The sequence below is a fragment of the Nomia melanderi genome, chromosome 2, assembly GCF_051020985.1.
Source record: "Nomia melanderi isolate GNS246 chromosome 2, iyNomMela1, whole genome shotgun sequence".
Classification (NCBI taxonomy): Eukaryota; Metazoa; Arthropoda; class Insecta; order Hymenoptera; family Halictidae; genus Nomia; species Nomia melanderi.
The window spans coordinates 7349187-7372408 of record NC_135000.1 but is presented as its reverse complement, the minus strand read 5'-3'; the positions used below and the strand labels follow the sequence as shown (position 1 = coordinate 7372408).

At 36.8% G+C, this 23222-nt stretch overlaps 1 protein-coding gene across 2 annotated transcripts in view; it reads left to right on the top strand.

Moving 5' to 3' along the window:
- The first annotated feature begins 1483 nt into the window (after positions 1 to 1483).
- Positions 1484 to 23222, top strand: part of Ptr (patched domain-containing protein) — a 45321-nt gene continuing 23582 nt past the window's right edge. For both annotated transcript variants that reach the window (XM_031974083.2, XM_031974102.2), the window contains exon 1: positions 1484 to 1774. The gene's annotated coding sequence lies outside the window, so the exon portion shown is untranslated. The remainder of the gene's footprint in view (positions 1775 to 23222) is intronic.

Below are 23222 nucleotides of genomic sequence, written 5' to 3'. Positions count from 1 at the left end.
TCAAGATCCCGGTCGCTAAAAACGGTGAATTTACATAACAAGCAATTACTCGTCAGTGGCACAGTTCCTAAAACCCACGGAATGCCGGCGATAAATACATTTCAGCGTGCGTAGAAAGTCACCGCGCGCTCTTGTGCAAACGTATGCAAGCTGGGAAGGAAGTATCAAACTAAATAAGCGCAGCGACGTTCATTACTTCCGTCTAGCGTGGATGCTGCGCGTTACATTCGTCCGTCCGCTCCGAGATCCGCGAATTGATTCCTTTCACGTACCCACATTCGTTTCCTAGTAATGCCATTTCGCGATAATACCGCAGCGTTCCCCCTTTATTCTCCTCTCAGACGAAATTGCCCGTCATGAAGTTAATCTCGTATTTATTCATAGCCGATTCTTCGGAAACAAAAGGCCTGCGAGTGAAAAGAATTAACAAGAGAAGCGGATCGAACCGTTTTTATCTGATTTTCCGGAATGAGCTGGCAGAAGATGATTTTTCAGATTTCAAGATTTACACGCAGAGTATGGATTCACGTGCTGGTAATTTTTAGAAAGGAATATGTTTCTTGTTTAAGAAGGAAGTAGAATTGATGATTTAGAAAGGAACTCTTTGTTGCAGATTTGGGATATCGAGATTGCGACGCGGAGGATTGACTGGGAAGTTTTGAATTCTCGCGAGTCTCGAAAGATTTGGAGATCTTGAAAGTCTTGGAAGTTTCAAAAGCTGTGAAAATTTTTAGAAGTCTTGGAAGTTTTAAAGGTTCGGAAAGCTCTGAAAATTCCAAAGGGTGTGAAAGTCTTCAAAAATCTCGAAAATCTCGAAAATCTTGAAAATCTTGAAAAACTTGAAAGTCCTGAAAGTTTTGAAGATCTTGAAAGTCTTGGAAGTTTCGAAGGTCTGGAAAGTCTCGAAAGTTCCAAAGGCTCTGAAAGACTTTAAAAGTCTTGGAAGTTTTGAAGGTTTCGAAAGCCTTGAAAGTTCCAAAACCTGTGAAAGTCTTTCGAAGTCTTGGAAGTTTCGAAGGTTTCGGAACCTTGAAAATTCCAAAGGTTGTGAAAGTCTTTAAAAATCCCGAAAATCTTGAGTCTTCAAAGCTATTAAAAATCTTGAAAGTCTCAAAGGCCTCGAACCTTTAAAAACCCCGAACCACCCAAAGACCAATAAACCCCCAAAACCCCCGAAACTGTCGAAGCTCTAAAAAATCCTCAAAATCCTCGAAAACCTCAACATCCTAACACTTTCTCACGCAACGAATCCCCGAAAAAACCTTCTTGAACATTCATCCGTTCACGATCCGCGAGCGATCGCTCGGCAAGTTACGGTCGCTCGCCGAGAGGAAAAAGCCGAAAAATGGCGAGTGAAAATGAAATTCGCGGTCGCGGAAGGCGCAAGAAAAAGCGAGGAAGAGGAGGGTTGGCGAGTGCCCCGGCGAGAGGGAATGGAGGGACACGCCGAGAGTCGCGTGTGTCTAGCAGCGGGAGCCTCGAACCTCGCCGCGTTCAGTTCGAATCCAGCATTTCACCGCGTAACGTTGAACGGCCGCCGCCTTCTCGGTTCACGTAGTATACACGGTGTTCCCGAGTTTTCCCATTGCCCGACGATGATGACTCGCCGGTACCCGAGGACGTGCAGGTGAACACCGATAAAAACAGCGGGACCGGGCAACGAAACGTTTTCTTCAGTGTTCAAGCCAACTTCGAGGAGCAACGGTGACCGGAAGTCGACTCACGTGGAAGCTGTCCTCCGTGCGAGATTAAGGGAGGATTTCAACTAACCAAGGTCAGAGCTGCTTTTCTTCGCGAGTAGCTCCAAGAAATTCTTTCGTTTTTTTATTGTGTTTAATATCGAGTGTTTATCAGTGATCTTGGACCACGAAATTTTGTATATCTGGTTTTTTTGTTGGAGACTTAGGGGCTGGGAAAATTTTTTGTTGAGATGAAGTTTGATTTTTTGGTATGTTTGTTGGAGACTTAGGGAAAATTTGTTCTTGAGATACATGAGTTTCTGTTTAATTATTTTATTTTATTGGAGATTTTGGGGTTGGAAAAGTTGTTCTTGTCGAGATAAAAATTGATTTTTGTTTTTGGAAACCGGTAGACTGTACTGGTAGATTGAGTGACGTTTTTATTTTTATGGGATGATATGTGATAGTTAAGGTTGATAGGTTTTTTCAGATTCTTGGAATATTAAGTTCATGTTAAGTTCAATTCCAGTGCAATATTTTGAAACTTGATTATTGGAGAGGATGTTAATGAAATTGTATTTTTATGGGGTGAACTGTTACTTTTTTCAACGTAAATTTTATAGGAATCTTGTACTGGTATACCTGGACATAGGTGACTGCTGTAGTTTCTAGTCTTCAACCTGTTGAATAACCAAGACCAGTATATTCATCATTTTTCCCTTATCTTTGACTCACTTCCAATTGTTTAATATATTTACCTAAAAATATTTCTATGAAACATACCCGGTCTACAAGTCGCTTAATTAGCAAGTTAATAAGGTTCTTGCATAAAATTATGCTAAAATTCTGAAATATTATTAAACATTCACCAGCGTAAATTACTTATATATATATTTACCATTACTCTAATATTATTAGTACCATCAATATCATATTGAATATTATTTAACAAATGATTATATACATAAAGAACCTAATTGAATAACATCAAATATACATCACAAACTAATTGAATATCAATACCAAATATTCATATAGATTAAAAACTTAATTGAATATTAATATAAAATATTCATATACATAAAAAAACTAATTGAACATTATTATCAAATATTCCAACATATCCAAACCAAATTGAATATTAATATAAAACGTAAAATATTCATATAGATCGAAAACTAATTCAACATTATCAAATAATTATATACATCAAAATTCACAATTTAACATTAACATCAACTAATTACCCACATGAAAATCTCATCGAATATTAACATTCCACATTATTCCATCGAAGGATTCCCAGCAGAGAAATCGCTCGATCAGCTTAATTGTCCGTTGCAAAAAAGAAAAAGCGTTCGAAACCGAAAATCGAAGTTAGTAGAACACGCACGCTCGTTTCTCTTATCGCAAAAGGCGATGGAAATTCGGGGAAAAAAACGTGCGTGCGCGTGTCCAGGGTTAAGTTGAACGATGGCCAGCTCTGTGCAGCCCGGTTCGTTGCTCCGAGCCGCGTTGAAAAGCGAGCCTCAATTGTTTTGAGCTACTTGAGACCGGGGAACGATCGTGTTTGTGAGCATCGAACGCGTCGACTGGCTGAAGTTTCACCGGTGTAACGACACTGCGACGAACCTATGGCTGTTCAGCTATTCAACAATTTTGCATATCGTTTTACGAAATCGGGTGTCAAAGATGTATTCGATTTTTCACCTGTTGAGTCACGTTCACCGACACCTCGCCCATTTGTTTGATTGACATTAGTGGAACGATACAGGTGTGTAGAATATCGGTTGACAACCTATTCGATGATTAGGGTTTTTAGAAACTAAACTAATTATTAACGGTGGAACTACTGTGATAGTTAGAATAACCGGTTCTCATTTTCTTATTTTGCGATTAAAAATACGGATATTTGGATATTATTTCGAATATGTTGAACGTTATGTTTTTTATTGTGTTGAGTGTTTGAAATTATTTGGAAATAGTTTCTGTTACCTAATGTATGGAGAATTAGTGTAACTAATTAATGTAGCTTTATGGTTTGCAAATGTGCTTGTTAATTATGTCGAATGCTTGGTAGAACTAGTGTTTAGAGTGTTTATTGAATATTTCATGATCTCGTGGTTTTATAATTTGTTTGGTAGATATTTGGGAGGTTTACAAGTGTGTGAATAATGTTTCTTAATTTTGATTATCGTGTAGTAATTGAGGTGCTTAAATTTTATTTCTTTTAATAATAGTTGATGCTAGTATTTATAGTAACAATATACTAGCATATAAAAATGATGTGCCTATTAAAACAAGTTAATTTATAGGCCATCGAACAAGTAATCAATTATTAATTTAACAATATCAGAAGCAATGAAAGAAATACCTTATTAGGTAGAATTACACCGATCTTTTATTAAAAAAGTAATCAAACTCCATGAATTTCATGATACTAAGTTCGAAACAATTACTGTATACAAACATTAAATAACCTCAGAGATAATAAAAAATAAATTAAATTTATTTCAATTAAATCAAATTAATAGCAACAAATTTAAATCAATTTAATAAGTATCAAAGTTCAGAAAATCTCTCGTTTTTAATACAATAAAATCAAAGAATGACGTATATACTCGTCAAACACTGGACGAATGCATCTAAGACATATTTTAATCGAACTCAAAGCAAAACAAAGAACTACATGTTCATCTAACAAAGTAAATAATTCATCGTTGAAAAAAAATCAGCACAACTTGAAGTTTTGATGACGTATATATTCGTCAAACACTGGACGAATGCATCTAAGACATATTTTAATCGAACCCAAAGCAAAACAAGGAAGAACTGCATGTTCATCTAACAAAGTAAATAATTCATCGTTGAAAAAAATCAGCACAAGTTTCGATGACGTGTATACTCGTCAAACGCAGTTAACTAGTAAATGGAAAGACAGAAGCTAGATATTGTTGGAGCGCTCCAGCCGCGACGTAATCGTCCCGGCCACGTTCCTGCTCCCGTTCTCCGGTTTTATTTGCTCGATTTCCGAACTTTCGATTTCCCGTAGATCGCTTATCGAGTTTAGTTTCGCCTGGCGCACCGGAACGCGTGCGCAGCATCGTTCCCCGGCCGCCTAAAGAGGATTCTTGCATCGCAAACAAACGTTAGTTGACGTTTTAACGAGACCACTGATGCTGTTCTCTTGTCTGCCTGTCTTTCTCTCTCTCTCTTGCTAACTCGTTCACTCTATCACTGGCATATAGACAATTTAACAAATTACAGGAAGCTTCTTTATTGCTGCACGAGAGAAACAGGGAGGGTTATTGTGTCTCGAATTTTCCGAACTGCGAAGATTATCTATTTTGTTTTTATTGTTCATTATCAGAGGTGTTTCCTTGATTTCAACCACTTGCGCTGGAAATGAATTTAGAGATTCAACAAAGTCTCGATGAATTTTTTTACCTATTTTACGCGGGTGTGGACATTAACTCCGTTTGTTAATCATTTTATGTAGAGTGATACATTTCGAAAGAGTTTAATATGCGTAATGCAACGGGATTGTCAATGTGTGAAAGACATCGTTGACCATTTTGAAACAGAAACGTCTCGACGTGCGTCGGACGTCTTTCCAGCGCGAGAGGTTAACACTAGAACTACGTACCAATCAAAATGACTGGTTTCGATTTTTTTGTTCAGCAATTATTGATATCTTCGAAGCATTGAATATTCGAAATGATTTTGAAAATAAATAGATTCATTTCAGTACTATAATGAATGTCTGAAGAAGCTGAAAATAATCTATTCTTACGATTTTTATAGGAATTGCATATTAATCGTATTAAATGTTGTTCAATGTTTCTAAATATGTTTGTTATTATAGATTGTTACGAATGGTCGTTCGAGATAGTAGAAGTTCGAAATTTTCAGTTTTCTTTTATACGTTAGATTAAAAAATAAATTGTAAGGAGACTCGTGTAATGTATAAGTCTTCAAACAATTTGGAAATAGTTACTATCCACTGCAATTGTTTAAACTCAGTCGTTACTTGTGTAACAAGAGAAATTATCTAGAATGTGTGTATATGTGTGTATAATGTAATTTTCTAAAAAATGTCGAAACTCTATTGTATTAACCGATCATCTGCAAGGAGGAAGTGAATTATGTTCGAGACGACAGTGAATAATCGGGAGAATCTGAATTTTACATATGAAAGTTTGAGACATTTCAGAATAGATTTCTATTTTTGTAAAACGTCCCGATACTTTCTCCGAAATCAATTCATGACGAATTAACGAGCTACGAAAAGGTGACGCAAACTTTCTGATTACCAAATTTCACGTCTACCTTCATAATTCTATTCTTAAAACAACACCCAAAGAACCAAACGGACAACAATTACAATCGAGTTCATATCTCTACCTGCATTACAATTCAATTCCCCTGAAAATCATAAAGTACAGAAAGAGATAAGAAACTGAAAATGAAAGTACAAGAAAATGGAACGAAACGCAAGGATATTAAACGAAATAAACATAAACTAAGCGAAAAGCACAAACTGAACAAGAAGATTAACACTAAAACTACCAGACGAGTCAAATGACCCCTGATGTCTTTTTTGCAATTATTAGATAGATAACAAATGTTTCTCTGAGAAATTATTAAAGAAATTCATTTAGCACTACGCAAATTGCAATACACTAACGTCCACTTGAAACGTTAATCATTTATTAATTCCATCTCTGTCGTTGTGCAGTCCCCGAAACCCTTTATGCGCAAGGGTTGGCGATCAATGTTTTTCAACTGGTGAATGCGAGCAAGTTTGAATTGTCCCCGTCTTTCTTTTGTGCCGGCGGCCGAAGGAGACGTGACTTTGCCAGCGCGAACACCGGTTAATGCACCGACAGAGTATCATCGTTGTGCCATTACTTTTAATGCACTCGATTGTTCTTGTTATCGTGTCGAAGGTATGCCGTTGAATGTGCGTCGCGGCGACCGGGCCGGCCGGTCGGCCAGTCAATCAACCGGCCCGGTGTTTGCACCCCCTCGGACATCATCGTGCCCGTAACAAACTGTTGACCTCGGTACAGAGAGGAATTACGTGTTACTCGTTATCGACGAGTCCACCGTCGAAGGGGACGTTTGCCTACTACTACCTTTTTTTTAACGAATTCAGATTTTTAACGATATCAGATTTGAAGATTGCTGACGTTCGAACATGTACCGAGCAGGGGTAAATAAATTTCTGTTGCGTGGAATGTATGTTTCAATTGGGAAATGCAGAATTTTCCGTTGAATATTAACGAATTCAAATTTTTAACGATATCAAATCTGAAGATTGCTGACGTTCGAACATGTACCGAGCAGGAGTAACTGGGTAAATAAATTTCTGTTGTGATAATAGTAATAATAGTAATGATAATAACGACAATGACAACAGTAATAACGATGGCTGTAACAGAAACAATAAAGAGAGTAGTGTATAGACTTTATTACCTACTTCGTTACGATTTTAATTGCACTCTATAAATTTGGTTTTGACTTAAGGATCAATTTGCATCGAGATTCTAATGGAACGGCTAAAACAGTCAAATTACCATAAAATATCTAACATTTAAAATGATATAGATTACAGTTCGAATGTCTTTCCTCTTCTCACGTTTTAATAGTGATATCAAGAACTGACATTGAAAAATGTTTAACTTGCTTCGTAAATTCCGTCGAATGAAAAGTAATATATACAATAAATTGTACGTTAATTTCTATATTGACGACTGTTGAAGGTCTTCAGAAATTATAAATGCATGAAGGTCCACATTCTGTGTATCGTATACAATATTTGGTTTAATTGGTCGTCGTTGGGAGAATCAGAGCGTACAGTTTGTAAGATATCTAGAATTCTGTTTCTTTTGTGTTAGAAGAAAGTATGGCTGGTTCTGGCGTTGATCTCCCCAATGGCTCGCTTCTGTAGTTGTTATAAATTACCGCTTCCGTCATGTAGAACGTTAAGCCTAATACACTTCTACAGGTATCTCCCTCCAAATGAATCCACTCGTCGAACTTAATTAATATTTTCCAAACAGTGTTACATATTCTTTCTATTTTATCTATTATTTGATCTGATAAAAGAAAATTATTCAAAACTTTCAGTATACAAATATTTGTGCAGATACAGATAGTCATCTATAATAATATACAAAAATTAGAACAGAGGACAATTTTAATTACATTCTTAATTTTATCATACCTCTACAATTCTCCAAACCTACCAAAATTTCATTACTCTTCTATCTATCATACAGAATCTCAAAATGTCCAACATTCGAAAATCAACTGTACAAAAATAAATAATATCCACCACATAAAATCCACATTTCAATTATTTTACGATCGGCCGCTTTGTTCAAACAAATCACGGCAATCAATCGATCCGAATTGTTCGTCGATCAATCACCATTGCAATTTCAATCTGGACGTTTCTATGTAGCAGTTCGAAAAATCGTTCGGCCTTAAATTGGCCCGGTAAAATACAGTCGTCAGTCGGAATTGACGTACAGCTTTCACAACAAAGCGTCCGTTCCTGGATCGTTCGAAAAGGACACCGTAAAACGGCACCGCGGCGTTACACACTCGCGGTTTAATGGCGCATAAATTTTCATTCGTGCTCGTAAATCCCGGCGAACGGACGGAATCGGTAGAAAGTTGTCAAATATTATTGGAAATCGCGGCTCGTTGCAAATTTGAACGTGTTCCGAACGATTACACTGTATACCGATCGCGCCGACAAGATGGCGGATCGATTTGCCCCGTTATTACGGAGTAAAAGGAAAAACAGCAATATACGGAACAAAGCAATCATCAACCGTTTATCTTACGACATCGTGTCATTTACATTGAATTTGACAAATTGAAATATTAATTACTTGTTCTTGAATATAAATTAAATATCGCTTTCCTGTTATCTTTACGCTTTATAGTCTTTTTTGAAGAGAAATGTTATCTGAGAATCATATACACTTACTTCCCACTTGAACAAAACCGGAAATCGCGCGTCTTCTTCATTTTTCAGTGAAATGTTTCCGATGAAGCCTCGTTGTTTATCAATTGTCATTTTTCGACAGGCATTGTTCGCACCTGTAGATACCGCGACAGCCGTGATTAATTACTCGCGCGGAAAATATTGTCGATCCGCGGCGTCCTCCGCATTCGTGTGCCTCGTCACGTTTCACCGGCCCACGAACGAACGTGGGTGGAAACGCAAATCGCGAGATTGCGAGCACACATGCCGCGTAAACCTGAAATGATCGATAGACCCGAGCACACCATCCATTTTTTAATCTGCGACATTGCTAATTAATTTCAAATCATTCTCCGGAGGCGATAAATGTGTCGTTTGTAAGTTTCAACTAGCCCTTAGCGTCAAAATTTTGTAATCTATCAGCAATACGAAGTAATTTTTATAGTTTCTCTAATTAAAATTGGGAAATCTTATACTAATCTTACGCCATAACGTTTCTTATATTTCTTATGTCGTTTTAGGGAAATATTATATTTAAAATATCTCACATTTATATCATGAGTCTGACACGCTGTTACAAAGCAAAGGGTTAAATACATTATTACATCGAACAGAAAGGAATATAAAAGTTCATATTATGGATAACGAAGTGAAAGACTTAAAGATGATTATTAAATTTGTTAATGGATGGTAGGAATTATGCCAAGGGATACCGAACTGAATTTTCATCGACCGATCGGCCGCGACTGCGATCCAAAACGGAACTTAAAAAACCATTATCACGGCAGTCACGTCATTCAATTCGCTTTGACGTCAAGGCGAACAGAAACAGCGATCGGTAAGCGATTACGCTCGCATAGGAAAAAGAACGTGTCGAACCCCTTGTCGCTCCATTTTTTCTGTCTCGGTCCGCGCACGTAATGTCATTGAGAAACGATTGCCGTAACAATGGCGGCCGCCTCCTAACCTATACGCAAAAACCGTCAGCGACCGCTTTCCGTCTAAAAATTGACGTAAATTAAGAGATTTAAAGGAACTCGGTGTAATTACATTGAATCGAGCTGCTTTTTTTCCATAGGAATTAGTCATAATTGAATTGTTCGATTGGCAAATACACTGCGCGGTGATTTCAACTGGGAATTAGATTGTACGGACGCCATATTGGATTACTGCGACCTTACGTTTCGTAACTGAAAGTTGCTACATCTTTAAACGCTTTATCAACTTCTTACATATTTCTTTCGCAGATTGCAATGTATTTAAACATTCTTAACTGTGTTTTCGAAACATTCTGCATATAAAATCAGGAAAAAGGATGTTTTCGAGAAAGAATATCCACGTTTTTTTACTCTCTTCGTAACACAAATTACGAAATTCCATATTTCTTCCATTTCGACGTGTTATAATTCTATAAAACATCTTTTCCGAAGTTTCATCGCTAATTTCGAATCACCAAGTAACTTCGTTTTAATTAAGAAATCCCAGGAAACTTGTATCTTGCCGCGGAATGCTCTCGAAGCGTTCAAAGAACGGCTCCTGAAGTGTTCGCGCTCAAATGAAGCCGTAATCGACGATGAAACGTTTCGAAGAAAATGAAACAGACGAATTCACGAGAGTCCAGCGGCACGAAAGTTGAGCGGTGTATTTCAGTGAACGGAGAATAATTTGCGAATTACAATTTGCTTCTATGGAACTTCGTGTTCCGCTGATTTTTACAGGCCGTAAAGGCAAGAAGAGACGCGATCCGTTTCCGAGCAACATCCATTTGCAAGAATTTCCCAACCCGGGTCACGTAAAGCGACGAGAGAGATTTCACGGAAAGCGATCCGACGCCAATGGAACGAATCGACGGCGGTTCTGGCGTGCCGTAACGGAGCACGTAATAGAATCTCCAGCGAGGAAAGAAGTTGCAACGAAAATTCCAGCAAACGCTCGTGACGCGTTCTCTAACAAGGAAAACCAGACTGCTTTCTTGGAAGCGTTACCGTCATTTTCTTTCGAAACGGCCGCGGAATTTTAATAAATTTCTGAAAAATCCCATTTCTTTCATCGCCTCGTCACGCTACTTAACAAGTTAATGATGGAGGCTGAGAAGAATGACTGAATGAAATGGAAAATCCGTTGATTAGTCGAAGGATCATTATCATTCGTCGAGAATCTGATTAACTTTGAAACATTATTATTACTTTTTATTCTTCACTATATCATTTTATTTATTTAATCACCCGATGAAGCTTATTTTATTATTAATTATTAAGAAAATTAGTGACGCCTAAGAAATCAACAGCCGAAACCAATATGGCCGACCACTGCACTAACGAAATCACAGTCAAATGGAGACTGAATAATAAACGAAGGAAACGATCGATGCTACGGTCCCGTTTATCGTGGATCGATGATGGAGTGTAATGATCTACGATCGACTCACTTGCAAATTATACAGTCGCGTGCTTCTTTTTTTTCTCCCGGATAACCTCAGACGGGACCCCGGCGAGCGTGTTGCAAAATCCAACGGGTTAGCCGCGGAAAAATCGGGACAAGGCTGTCGCGTGACAATTTCTCAAAACAACGCGCGTCAATCGAATATTATTGCTCGTTAATCGTCGTGTCGCTTCTTTCTACCGGCGAGATGCTCCCCGGGGCTAGGGTACGAACCTTTCACGTGAACTTTACGCGAGGATTAACCGAAAATTCAAATAGAAACGACGAACAGCTTGGACGTCGCGGATTTCATTTGATTATTCAGGATATTACATTCAACAGAATTGAATAATTAACTATTTAGCGAAAGATTTATGACAGTGACGTAAAGTCTGGTTTAAAATTAATTGAAAAATTAATTAGCAGAAGAAAATTTCACTTAATTATTCGGTGTATTTAGAGATTTATTACAGTGATGTAAAATGTGGTAGAAGATTAATTCAGGGACTAATTGGAAGCAGATTCTATTAAGGTTTGTAATTGGAAAATCTCGAACTTTCGTTGTCTATTTTTGTCTTGACAGTATAGGGAAGTGTTAAAAGTATTCTATTAGAAGGCTTAAATTATAAGTATATCGAGCAGATTGCCTATAATTACTTGATGGGTATGAAATATCGTTAAATTCTCATTTACATGCATTCTCATTCAATCGATTTTCCTTATTAATATGTCATTATTCTGTTGGCTTGAGAGCAGAATTTCATTGCGTGATACGAATTAATTACAATGCATTATTTTAATCGATCGTTCGAACGGACTTTCTGTAGTGTTCGATGTTCTGAATGAGTTCGAGACAACAAAGGGAATACTTGTTACAATGAATCGTAGGTCTGCCGAGAATAATACTTTTCATTTTAATTCCGAGGATAATATTCTATATAATTAATTCAAAACAAACTTCATCAATTAAAATTAAAATGAATCTCTCGAAAGGAACAGGAAATTAATTTTAATTTTAATCAATGAAGTTTGATTTTAATTAAGCTTTTATAGATCATATTTCTTGTTAAGTTTGAGAGATATATAGAAATACACGAGCCACATTATTTTCTTGCCACCTTTTCGTAATATTTTCAAGATGTGTTTATTTGGGTCAAAATCAACCCGGTCATCGGCAGGTGTTTCCCATTTTTCGAGCTGGAAATGCGTCTCAGGGCAAAAATATCCGGATATCCGGGTACTATCATTGTTACACTTTCAGCATAACCCGATTATATAAATCCGGGAGTGCGAGTGCGGTTTATGTAAATCGATTCGATCGGTTTAAACGCGTGTTACGATTCGCTTGCCTCCGTGTTTCGCGTGGAACCCGCTATTTTTATTACACCGCGGAGAAAGTTTTCGTATTATTTCGCATTAACGCAACTATTCCTCTTGTTCGAACGATTTGCTGCTTTGTCGGAACGTTTTCCAGCGATTTGTATCGATTCTTCGATTATGAAACACAAATTTCTAGGATCACGACGATCATTGATACGATGCTGAATCGAGGAAAATACTATCACCGTTGCAGAATTATTATTTTTAACTGCAGGAAAATATTCCACTATTTTCTCCTCTAAGGAATTTTTCTATAGAAATACTTTTTATTCGTTTACTTCATTATTTTATTTGAAAAACAACGAAAAACAGAAGAAATATTACTATATCACTAATCGATAAGATATATCGGTATGAAAGTTAAATTTGAACGAGTAAAATATTAATCTTTGAATATTGGTATCTTTGTATGATACTAATAAATTATTTTTGCAGTCATTTTATAGTATTATTCTTTCCAATTGACATGTTACTTTGGTTCTATCGAAACTATTATTAATTCTAATTAATTTCAATAGTGAAAGAATAAAATTCTTCGATTCTATAAACGTAGAAAATCCTTTATTGTTGATTATACAATCGTTCCTGAACAACTTTTTTGGCTAAGTCAAATCGCAAACGACCACCAAAGCCTAGCGAGAAAGTTGCCGCGTCGGTTGGAAATGCAAAGTGTAGCGCATCGAGACCGCTTCCGAAGTGCGCAATTACAGCGGAAAGAGGCTTGATTTCTTGCGGCGCGCGCCTCGCGCCGTGAAAAATGAGGGGCGCCTTACGTAAATGGTATCGATTTGCCTCGGACTTGATTCCGTTTTTGCTGGATCCGTCTCGAAAGAACTCGAATTTTCGCGAATGTTCTACATCGAAGTTCGAACTTGTCGCTAAACGAAACATCATTGGATTCTATGACTAAAAGTACATCGAAAACGCAGAAAGAATTTTTTTCATAGGACGCTTCGTTTCGGAGAAAATCGAGTTTGAAAATTATGTCCCCGCCCACTGCTTAGCTCCACCCCCTTAGAATGCAACCAGTCTCGAATGAACTCGAATTTTCGTGTATATTCTATTTAAAATGAAGTATTAATATAACTATTAAAGTGAAGTTAAAATATAAAGGAACAGAAAGCCTGTTACTCTCACGAAATCCTTTACAATTACTAAATTTACTCATAATTCAATTAAAACAGATTGATTGCAAATTATCTTAGTTCTCAAGAAAAGAAGTTAAAATTCAGTCGAAGTATCATTAATTTCTGTCTCAAAATATATTAAAAAGAAACAAAGAATTTTTTCTATAGGACGTTTTATTTCTTCAAAAATTGAATTTAAAAGTTGGTACCTGCCCACGTTGTTTTAGGCTCCTCCCCCTGGATGAACCCTCAGAGTTAGACCTCGATTATCTTGAAAACGGTAGATCCTAAGGAAAAATTGTATTCCACATTATTTCTTCAGTTTTACTTTTAGATTAATTTTGTATAGGTTTTTTCTTATTTGTTTATGTTTTATTGATAATATTTGGGATGTTAGAGCGATATGTGGTGATAATCTTTAGGGGAAAGGGCACGATTTCTTGGTGCGTGAAAATTGAGGAAAGTCTTACGTAAATGTATCGATTTACTTCGGACTTGACTTTGTTTTTGCCGGATCCTCGCCTGAGAAACGTTCCCGGAATGAATTTTGCAACAGGCCGATAAGGAAATCAGCCAGGGAATCGGAATCTTTTACGGTGCATTAGTCTCGCGCCGCGGGAGAGCTGTAATTGTTGGCCCACTCGCTAACAGCAGTTCGTAAAATGTTTTTCATTTCCATACGATCCAGTAAAAATTTCTTTTACCATTTCACGTAACGGATAACTTGTTTTTATCTATCGTTCGAAATTTTTCCTGTGAATTTTCTAAGAAAGTTCAGTGGTTCTTGGATTCTTTAGGAAAGAGACTAAGTTTTGATAGAGTTGTTATTGACAAGATAACATTTTTCTTTCTTTTGAACTTAATAATTGAAAATTATTAAATTTTTCAGGCTACTGAGTTTCGAACTTAGTAAATTTCTAACTTAGTAAACTTGTAACTTAGTTCATTTCAAATTTAGTACATTTCTAACTTAGAAAATTTCTAACTTAGTAAACTTCTAACTTAGTAAACCTGTAGCTTAATTAATTTCAAATTTAGTAAATTTCTAACTTAGTAAATTTCAAAGTTACTTTGTAACTTTCTAACTTACACAATGCTAAACACATTAACTTTCAAATTTGTTAAATTAGCTTAGTAAATTTTATAATTATTGCAATACAGCTCTTTCCCAAGAAGTCACGCACAAGTGACAGCAAACCTGACACGAGAAATCAGCTATTTACGACATTCGTAACGTACAAGCGTTAAATACTTTCGTCCCGAGGCGTAACGTTTGAGTAACGTTCCGACGTTCTAGTAACGTTTGAGTAACGTTCGGCGCGCGCATCGCCTAACGGTTTCCCCGTTTCTTCAATTTTAAAAGAGACACTTGCGGTCACGTATCGACGCTCTTTCGTCACTCATACGTCGACGAAATTGCGTCCCGTGCGCGTAGAAACCATTGAGCAACTAACGGGGCCGCGCTTACTTTCGTTTCGCATAACGTCCACTTGCGCTCGCGTGCACGCTCTTCGCGAATCTAACCTGAAGTCGCGTCGACTTTCGCGGTCAATTACCGGCCAAGTTATACATCCCTGGGAAAAACCGGTACGTGACGCAAACGTCTCTGAAATCGTTTAAGGAACGCGACCGGCCTCGAACGTACTCGACTTTTCGCGAATATTCTACTTCTAAGTTAAAATTCGCGACTAAACGGAAGATCACTGGATTATATACCTAAAAATACGTCGAAAATGTAGAAAGAATTTTTTTCGTAGGACGCTCCGTTCCAGAGAAAATTCAGTTTGAAAATTCGGTAACCGCCCACTGCGTTTAGCTCCGCCTTCTTAGATTCAACATGTCTCATAGGAGCTCGAATTTTCGGGAATATTCTACTTCGAAATTGAAACTTTTCACTTAACGGAACGCTAGTAGATTCTATGGCAAAAATATATCAAAAACTTAGTGAACTTCTTTACTACAACGCATCGTTTCTGAGAAAATCGATTTTTTAAATGTTATACTCGCCCACATTGTGTTAAGTTCCACCCCTTTGAGTATCAGTATATTTATCTTCGATTATCTCGAAAACGGTAAGCCCTACAGAAAAATTGTTTCCCACGTTTTCTCTTCAGTTTTACCTGTAGATTAATTTTGCGCACTCTCTTTCTCACTTGTTTAGTCAAATCATTTGCGATTTTTGGTGATATACGTATTGCTAGAATTTCGTTGCTCGAGTATACCGTTTTCCACGATTTTCCGCGGTAAGTTCAAATGGAAACTCGTTTCACAGGTGGAACTACGGGACAGGTGGAATACTCAGGCGCCGAGAAAACGCGTATCGTAAACGCGGAATCGGCTGGAAATGTCGAGGACGAGAGGAAAAATTGTCCCGGCCGAGAGAGGCCGTTTGACCGCGATGGGGTTAAGAAACGATAACGTCGAACACGCAGCGATTTCTCAAGGGAACGCGCGCGCTCGCACGGTCGCCGTTTTCCTTAGTCCCGAGCGCGGCAAAAATCCTGAAACGCGACAAACAACCTTCCAACCGCATTTTTCCTATTTTTTTTGCATCCCTCTCAAGTACGCAATCCTCGCGCGGGAATTTGAAAGTTTCCCTTCTTTTTTAAACGGGGACCGAGACAACGGTTAGAAGAAACTGTTTGAATATCAGAAAATATTCCAAACTCCCCGAGGCACGTACTCGTTCGAATTAAGAAGTTTTTTGGTAACAATAATTTAGGAATTTTCGAGGTTAGTCGTTCGGAGACTTGGTTGCTCGGAACTGTGAATTCTGTGGCTCGTGCTTTCTAGGTTAGTGTTACACGTAGAACTAAAGGTGCGTTTCCATTGGAGAGCAATTTTTGAGGGCGATTCTTAAGCTACGTCTTTACTTGACATTCTGAATATATTATTTACCATATTATGTGTGATATTAAAGACTAATGCTGTGTATCCACGGCAGACTTTCAACGGTGACTTAAGCTACGTCCCCACTTGACACTAGACTTCTACTAAACATTATTTAATACAACTCAGAAGACTAGCTTCCAAAAGTGACTTTAAGCTACATCCCCACTGGAAACAAAACTTCCCCAAATCAGAACATAATACATGAAAATACTATAACACAATTATATTATCAATCCTCATAACAAAAGCTATTGTTAAGCTGTTCCAATTAGAAACTAAAGCCACTTACCCACGTGGTACAAGACAAACACTCGAATTTCGTTAACATTTTGATTCCTTTCACATAGAATTGAAAGTATCTTCATTTACAGTCAAAGATCCAATAAACACAAATAATAAATAAACCGTTTAATTATTACTGTTATTACAACTAACTATTACTCAAATTCTATTCGAAATCATCACCCACGAGTCTGATACGACAATTTAAAGCAAATAGTTAACATCACTATCTAAATTCATCGAATCACCAGAACAATCCTCCCAGAAATCCCCATGAACCATCGCAACACCGATCAATCCTCCGATATTCCCGAAAATCAAAGGACCATCCCCCGATCATCCCTCAAAGTGAATTTCCATCAGCATCTCGGCGTGGAAAGGTAGCAGAATGATAAATTAGTGATTCACGGGCGAACGGTCGGTTTTACTCGCAAAGCGCGAGCGATCGTGCAGCGTGTCGGCGTGAAAGCATACCGTGACCGAGCGTTGAGAATTTCCCATTTTATTATTTATAAGCGGTACTTTCGTTCGCGGCGGTCGCGTGCCGCCTCGGCCGCGATTCGACGCAGGTAATTGTTCGCCTCCGTTCGCAACAGGAGAAATTCCGTGCCCGTCGCGAAATGCAATTCTGTTTCGAGACTCCTCGCGATCATTCTAGTACACGGCGACACGCGACGGACACGATGACGCGTTGATTGAGCGGGTCCCATCGTACAGGCGGATTGTTAGGGGGTTCAAGTGGACAGCCCACGTGAATTACTGGCGAGTAGATTTATTAGTCGAATGAAAAACTTGGAATCACGGATATGAGGGAAAAATTGTTTATTGAATAAACGAGGGATTCAGATGTTTAACCGTTTGCACTCTTATGTTGAAGGCGACTCGACACCAGTTTTATTCGCAGGTGTGCTTCTTTGTCGAGATATTTTTAGATTATATTATTATTTGCAATATTATCAGGAGGGATTGTTTACACTGCTTTGCATAAAGTAATTGTTTTTCAAAATGCATTTCAAATCAAGTATTACGTTGTAATAGTATAGAGTTATTGAGAAGAAAATTCAAAAGAAATTCAGAGGGCAAAGGGTTGAAAATTGAATGTTTGTGAGTGACTTGAATGTTGAAAAATTGATTAAGAACTTATGGAAATTGATTCTAATTGATAGATTCTAATTGATAGACTTTTAATATTGAAGAATATTTTTTCTTATCTAAAAATATAATTTGAGTTTTAATACTTTTGAGATCTCAAGTATTAATTTTAAATTGAATTTCATTTTGATATTGATTAAACAAATTTAATGTAGCATTTCATAAAATATAAGTTATTGAAATTAGAATATAAAGTTAAAGATAATATCAATATTATTTTGGAATTAAGTTGATTTTAATTGAAAAATATTCAAATAATGTCAATAGTGTTTTTCAATTCTATTTGCTAAGAATATAGTTTGAATAATATTTTATGATAAACTATTACACGCTGTATATTTAATTTCCTGTTTGAGACACAATTTCGTCCAATCAGAGGGAACTCTCGATCACTGTGTCAAAGAATTCCGCAACGAAGAAGGGCAAACTGTTAGTCGCACCTCGTAGCGGTCGATTTTCGGGGACAAGGACCGTGTTGAGTGAAATTAACCGGTTGATATTCTTAACGACGTGTTCGCTCGGCCACGTGACCGGAATCACCGACAGTACTGTCGTCATTTTCCTGACGTTCGTGTTGTTATTTAGATCATGGATTTGTCCATGCAAATCCCCATTCTCGAGGTCTATCTTGACAACGAATATCATCGTGCTACACTTGAATTCATCTTGGAAGAATGAATAACTTTAATTTTCGAAACTCTCAGTCAACTGCAAAATTTCCTGACTAGAATTCGTATTGAATTGTAGAAATCGTTATAAATTGTATAATTTGAAAATTAGAATAAATCTTTGTTCCAAGTTTTCAGTGAATTCAAAATAGACTGAAATTATTTATTGTTCGACTAAATTAGATATGAACAGTGAGAAATGGAATTGATTGTAAAAGTCGAAATAAAATTAGATATTAACAATGAAAAATAGAGTTGACTGTGAAAGTAAAAATAAAATTAGACATTCACAGTGAAAAAATATTTTTATATGTATTGTATATAATTACTCGATTAAAAACATGCTTTTTATTGTTAATATCCGGTTTGAAGTGTCTATGCAACAAAATTCTTCGAAGAAGATGAACGCTGTTTCGCTCAGCGATTTGCCAATCACGGAATCTCGGGTAGACAAGATAACCACACCAGGAAACAGGATCAATTTCGTTCGTATGACGCAAGTGCGGCCATTGGTGCGGCGCAAGTTTACGGAATTGCGTCACGGATCGAACGGAATTGTTACTTTTCAATTAGTTGTGAAATAATCGTAATTTTCTGGCTATTAGCTGTTTTAGTTGCCAGAAAACTGTTGTGAACTGTTGTCTTCATTAACTGGAACATCGATTCCATACATTTTCGTGCAAATATATATTTAAATAAATTTCTATAAATTTTGTGGAAGGAAACCTTCGTTTTCTCGAAAGTAGAAGAAAGTTCTATAAATCAGAATAATTATTCTGCTCTGGAAAGATTGGAACGGTGACAAACTAATTTTCTAGAAATGTTCCATGCTGACTTGATTTGAAATTGAAACTTCAAATTATTCTGTTACATAAAAATCTATTATATAAAAATTATATAAAAACTGTTGCATTTATCGTACTTTTACTTATGAAAAGAAAGTTGATATAAATTCAGCAAAATAAATGAAACAACAATAATAATATTAAAGAAATTAAATAATGAAGATAATTAAAAAATCCAAGGTTCCATATAAACCACTTTAATTTACAAAAATCCAAAGTTCCACATAAAGAATTTTAACTCACAAAAATCCCAAGTTCCATATAAACAACTTTAATCCATAAAAAATCTAAAATTCCACATTACTTTAACTAGTTTAACTCACAAAAATTCAAAGATCCGTATCAACAACTTTAATCCATAAAAACTCCAAAATTCCACATAAGCAACTTTAATGTATAAAAAACCCAAAGTTCCATATAAACCGTTTTAACTCACAAAAATTCAAAGGTCCATATAAACACCTTTAATCCATAAAAAATCAAAGATTCCACGTAAACAACTTTAATCGACAAAAAGTCCAAATGTCCACACAAAGGACATTAATTTCTAAAAACAGACACTTCCGTCCGACCTCTAGACCGTCAGTTGCACAATCGGTTGCGTCTAATTATCCTGCGAGGAGTTTAGAATCGTTACTCAAGCCTGTTACGATTTCGTACGAATACGACCGCGAACAAAAGGCAGCGCCGAACGCGTTACGTGGACGTTATCCAATCGTTGGAATCGAATAAGGAGCGTGGCAGGCGCTCCTGTTACCCAATCGGGCCGGTTACTTTCTCCGGGGATAGAGAAAGATCTCTGTGGCGTCCGCGGCGTGCCCTCTGAACCCCGGGGAATTCCGGGCGTCCTCATCCGGGCTTGGCCAAGTGCGAGGAACCAGCCAGGAATCGAGTGCAAGTGGTTTTAGAAAGTCGTTCGCGCTCGAATCTCCTGCCGCAGCCAATGTCCTTTTGCTTCTCGGTCTGGCCTAGGCTGCCCAGAGACGGGGAAGTCCGGAAATTTTCATGGAACGGATGTTTATGGTTTTAGAAATGGTTTTGGCGGAGGATAGGTGCTTCCTTTTGTAACAGTAGCTTTGTTTTCGTTTTAAATTTGTGCTGTTTGAGTTGTTTGAGTTTTGGATTTGTTTGTTTTTGATTTATTTTGTAATTAGGCTGTATTTTTAGGGTATTTATGGTTTTGGTGGAGGATACGTGCTTCCTTTTGTAACAGTAGCTTTGTTCTGGTTTTAAATTTGAGCTGTTTGAGCTGTTTGAGCTTTGATGGTGTTTGTTTTTTTGATTTATTTTGTGATTAAGTTGTTTTTTAGGGTGTTTATGGCTTTGGAAATGGTTTTGGCGGAGGATAGGTGCTTCCTTTTGTAACAGTAGCTTTGTTCTGGTTTTAAATTTGAGCTTTGGTTTTATTTGTTTTTGATTTATTTTGTGATTAGATTTTTTCTTTGAGGGTGTTTACGGTTTTGGCGGAGGCAGGTGTTTCCTTTTGCAACAGTAGCTTTATTTTTGTCTTATAAAATTGATCTGAGAGTTCTCGTTTATTTAAGAATTTGAAATTAGCTCCTTGTTTAATTCTTTTCTGATTTAATCTGAGATTAGTTTATTTCCTTGGAAGATTTGAAATTTAGTTTCTGATTGGCTCCTTGCTTTCTAAAATTGAAAATTTAATCCTTAATTAGTGTCCTTGTTTTTTGCCTTTATTTGTTGCCATTTGAAATTTAATTTTCGATTAACTCCTTGCTTTCTAAAGGCAACAAACAAAGAAACAAGTCTACGTATATGAAGTATATTAAAAAAAGTATTAGTTGACGCTACTATCGCAAGAGAATGGAGCCCGTTAAGAGGCAGCTTTCGGGATGTCAGAGGATACTGGACGCGGACGTTACGATCTCGAGAGGTTGTTCCTTTGTGAGGAGAGAATGGTAGGAGGAAGGATGTGTTTCCTCGTTGCCAGCTGCTTCTTCGGTGGCTGGTTACTCGATCTCCCGTATCTCGGCACTGGACCGATTCCTTTCAATGTTAGAATCCGCTCGAGAAGATCGACGATCCTCGTCGGGTTTCCTTATGTGGGCTCTCTCATAGGACGAGTGGACAATCCTCTCTTTCGTCTCGCTTGGCATCAACGATTTTAGACGTGACATTTTACCACCACAATGTTGCAACTTGATTTTTATTCAATATTTACACAGTTTAGTTTCGTTTAGTATTGCTACACAATAAATATACACATTGAGATTATATATTTGATTTTATATTTGAAACGTTTATTTTGAAAGTGGCTTAAGTGTATTTAACAATGATTAGAAGACTATTAAAGAATAAAAAGATTATGTAGAATTGTAACTATTATAACGCTTGACTAGATTCCGTTGAAAAATGGATTTATGCCAGGGAAATGATGGTTTCGATCTTTTTGTTTAGCAATTATTGATATCTTCGAAGCATTGAATATTCGAAATGATTTTGAAAATAAATAGCTTCATTTGATTACTATAATGAATGTCTGAAGAAACTGAAAATAATCTATTGTTACAATTTTTATGGGAATTGTATATTAATCGTATTAAATGCTCGGTAGTTCTAGTGTTAAATATAGCACGCGAGGGTGAAAATAAGATGAACTGTTGATGAACCGAAGCTAAGTAAAAATATTTCTCCGATATCTAATACTAGATAGAAGGAATAAGGGTGAGGCAATAATGAATTATAAATGAAGCAGATAAATATAATGTGAACGAGTCAATTGAAACGAACTGTTATTGAACATTACCTAATCGAAAATATCTTCTGTAGCAACTCAGTAGACCTAGGAAGAAGCAAATCAACTAAATTATTTCTTAACTCAGTAGTAAATCTGAAATATTCTACAATAATAATTATATCGAAAATCTCTGAGTAGCATCAACTCATAAATAATCTTCGAAAATATCTTCAGTACCATCTGTTTGTCTCAGCAGTAATTAAAATATTCTAACAATTACATCTAAAACATGCTATAACACTAATTAACCTCAAATTGTCCAAACCAACAGATACATCTAAAGCAAATAATTACTAAATAATTGTAGAATAAATTATTCTTAATTACACTCAACCATAGATCATCATACTCATACCATATCATATCTATTAGCCCTTTGAACTCTGTAGGTTCCAATATTGCACCAGGAATAATCGATATTTTAATGAATCTTAAATAAACTACCTTACAATTATTAGATTTCTCACAAATCCAAATTTTGCACTAAGAAGGAGAATAAAAGATCTGAGAAATGTTGTAGCATTTTTCATTTTCGCTAGGGATACTATAAAAATTAGTTGCAGTTGCTGATAGATTACAAAACCATCTGGAGTGCTAAGGGTTAAACATTCCATACTTTCCATTCATAATTCGTATAAACTAATTTTCTCGTCAACGGTGCTACAACTTGAGAAACACCCAGTATAAATAGACCATTTCGCAAACGTCGCCCGGAAGATGACGAATATTCCTCCGGTGTTGGGCCAAGCATCTCGCAATCTCTTTTCGAATTGACAATTAGCGATTTCGGTATGCTGAACGCATCGCCATTGTTACGGAGGGATTCGGGTCAAGTCCGACTTCGCTTTTACGCGTCTTCAATGACGCTCTAGCCGAATTATTTCGTCCAACCCACTTCTTCGACCAGCCACGAGGACACTGATCTTCGAACTTCCTTTTTTTACGTCTTGCGAAGATGATTTTGGGTTGCCTTTTATTTTATAACATAAAACCGGAGCTCTCTTTTTATTAGAAGCCA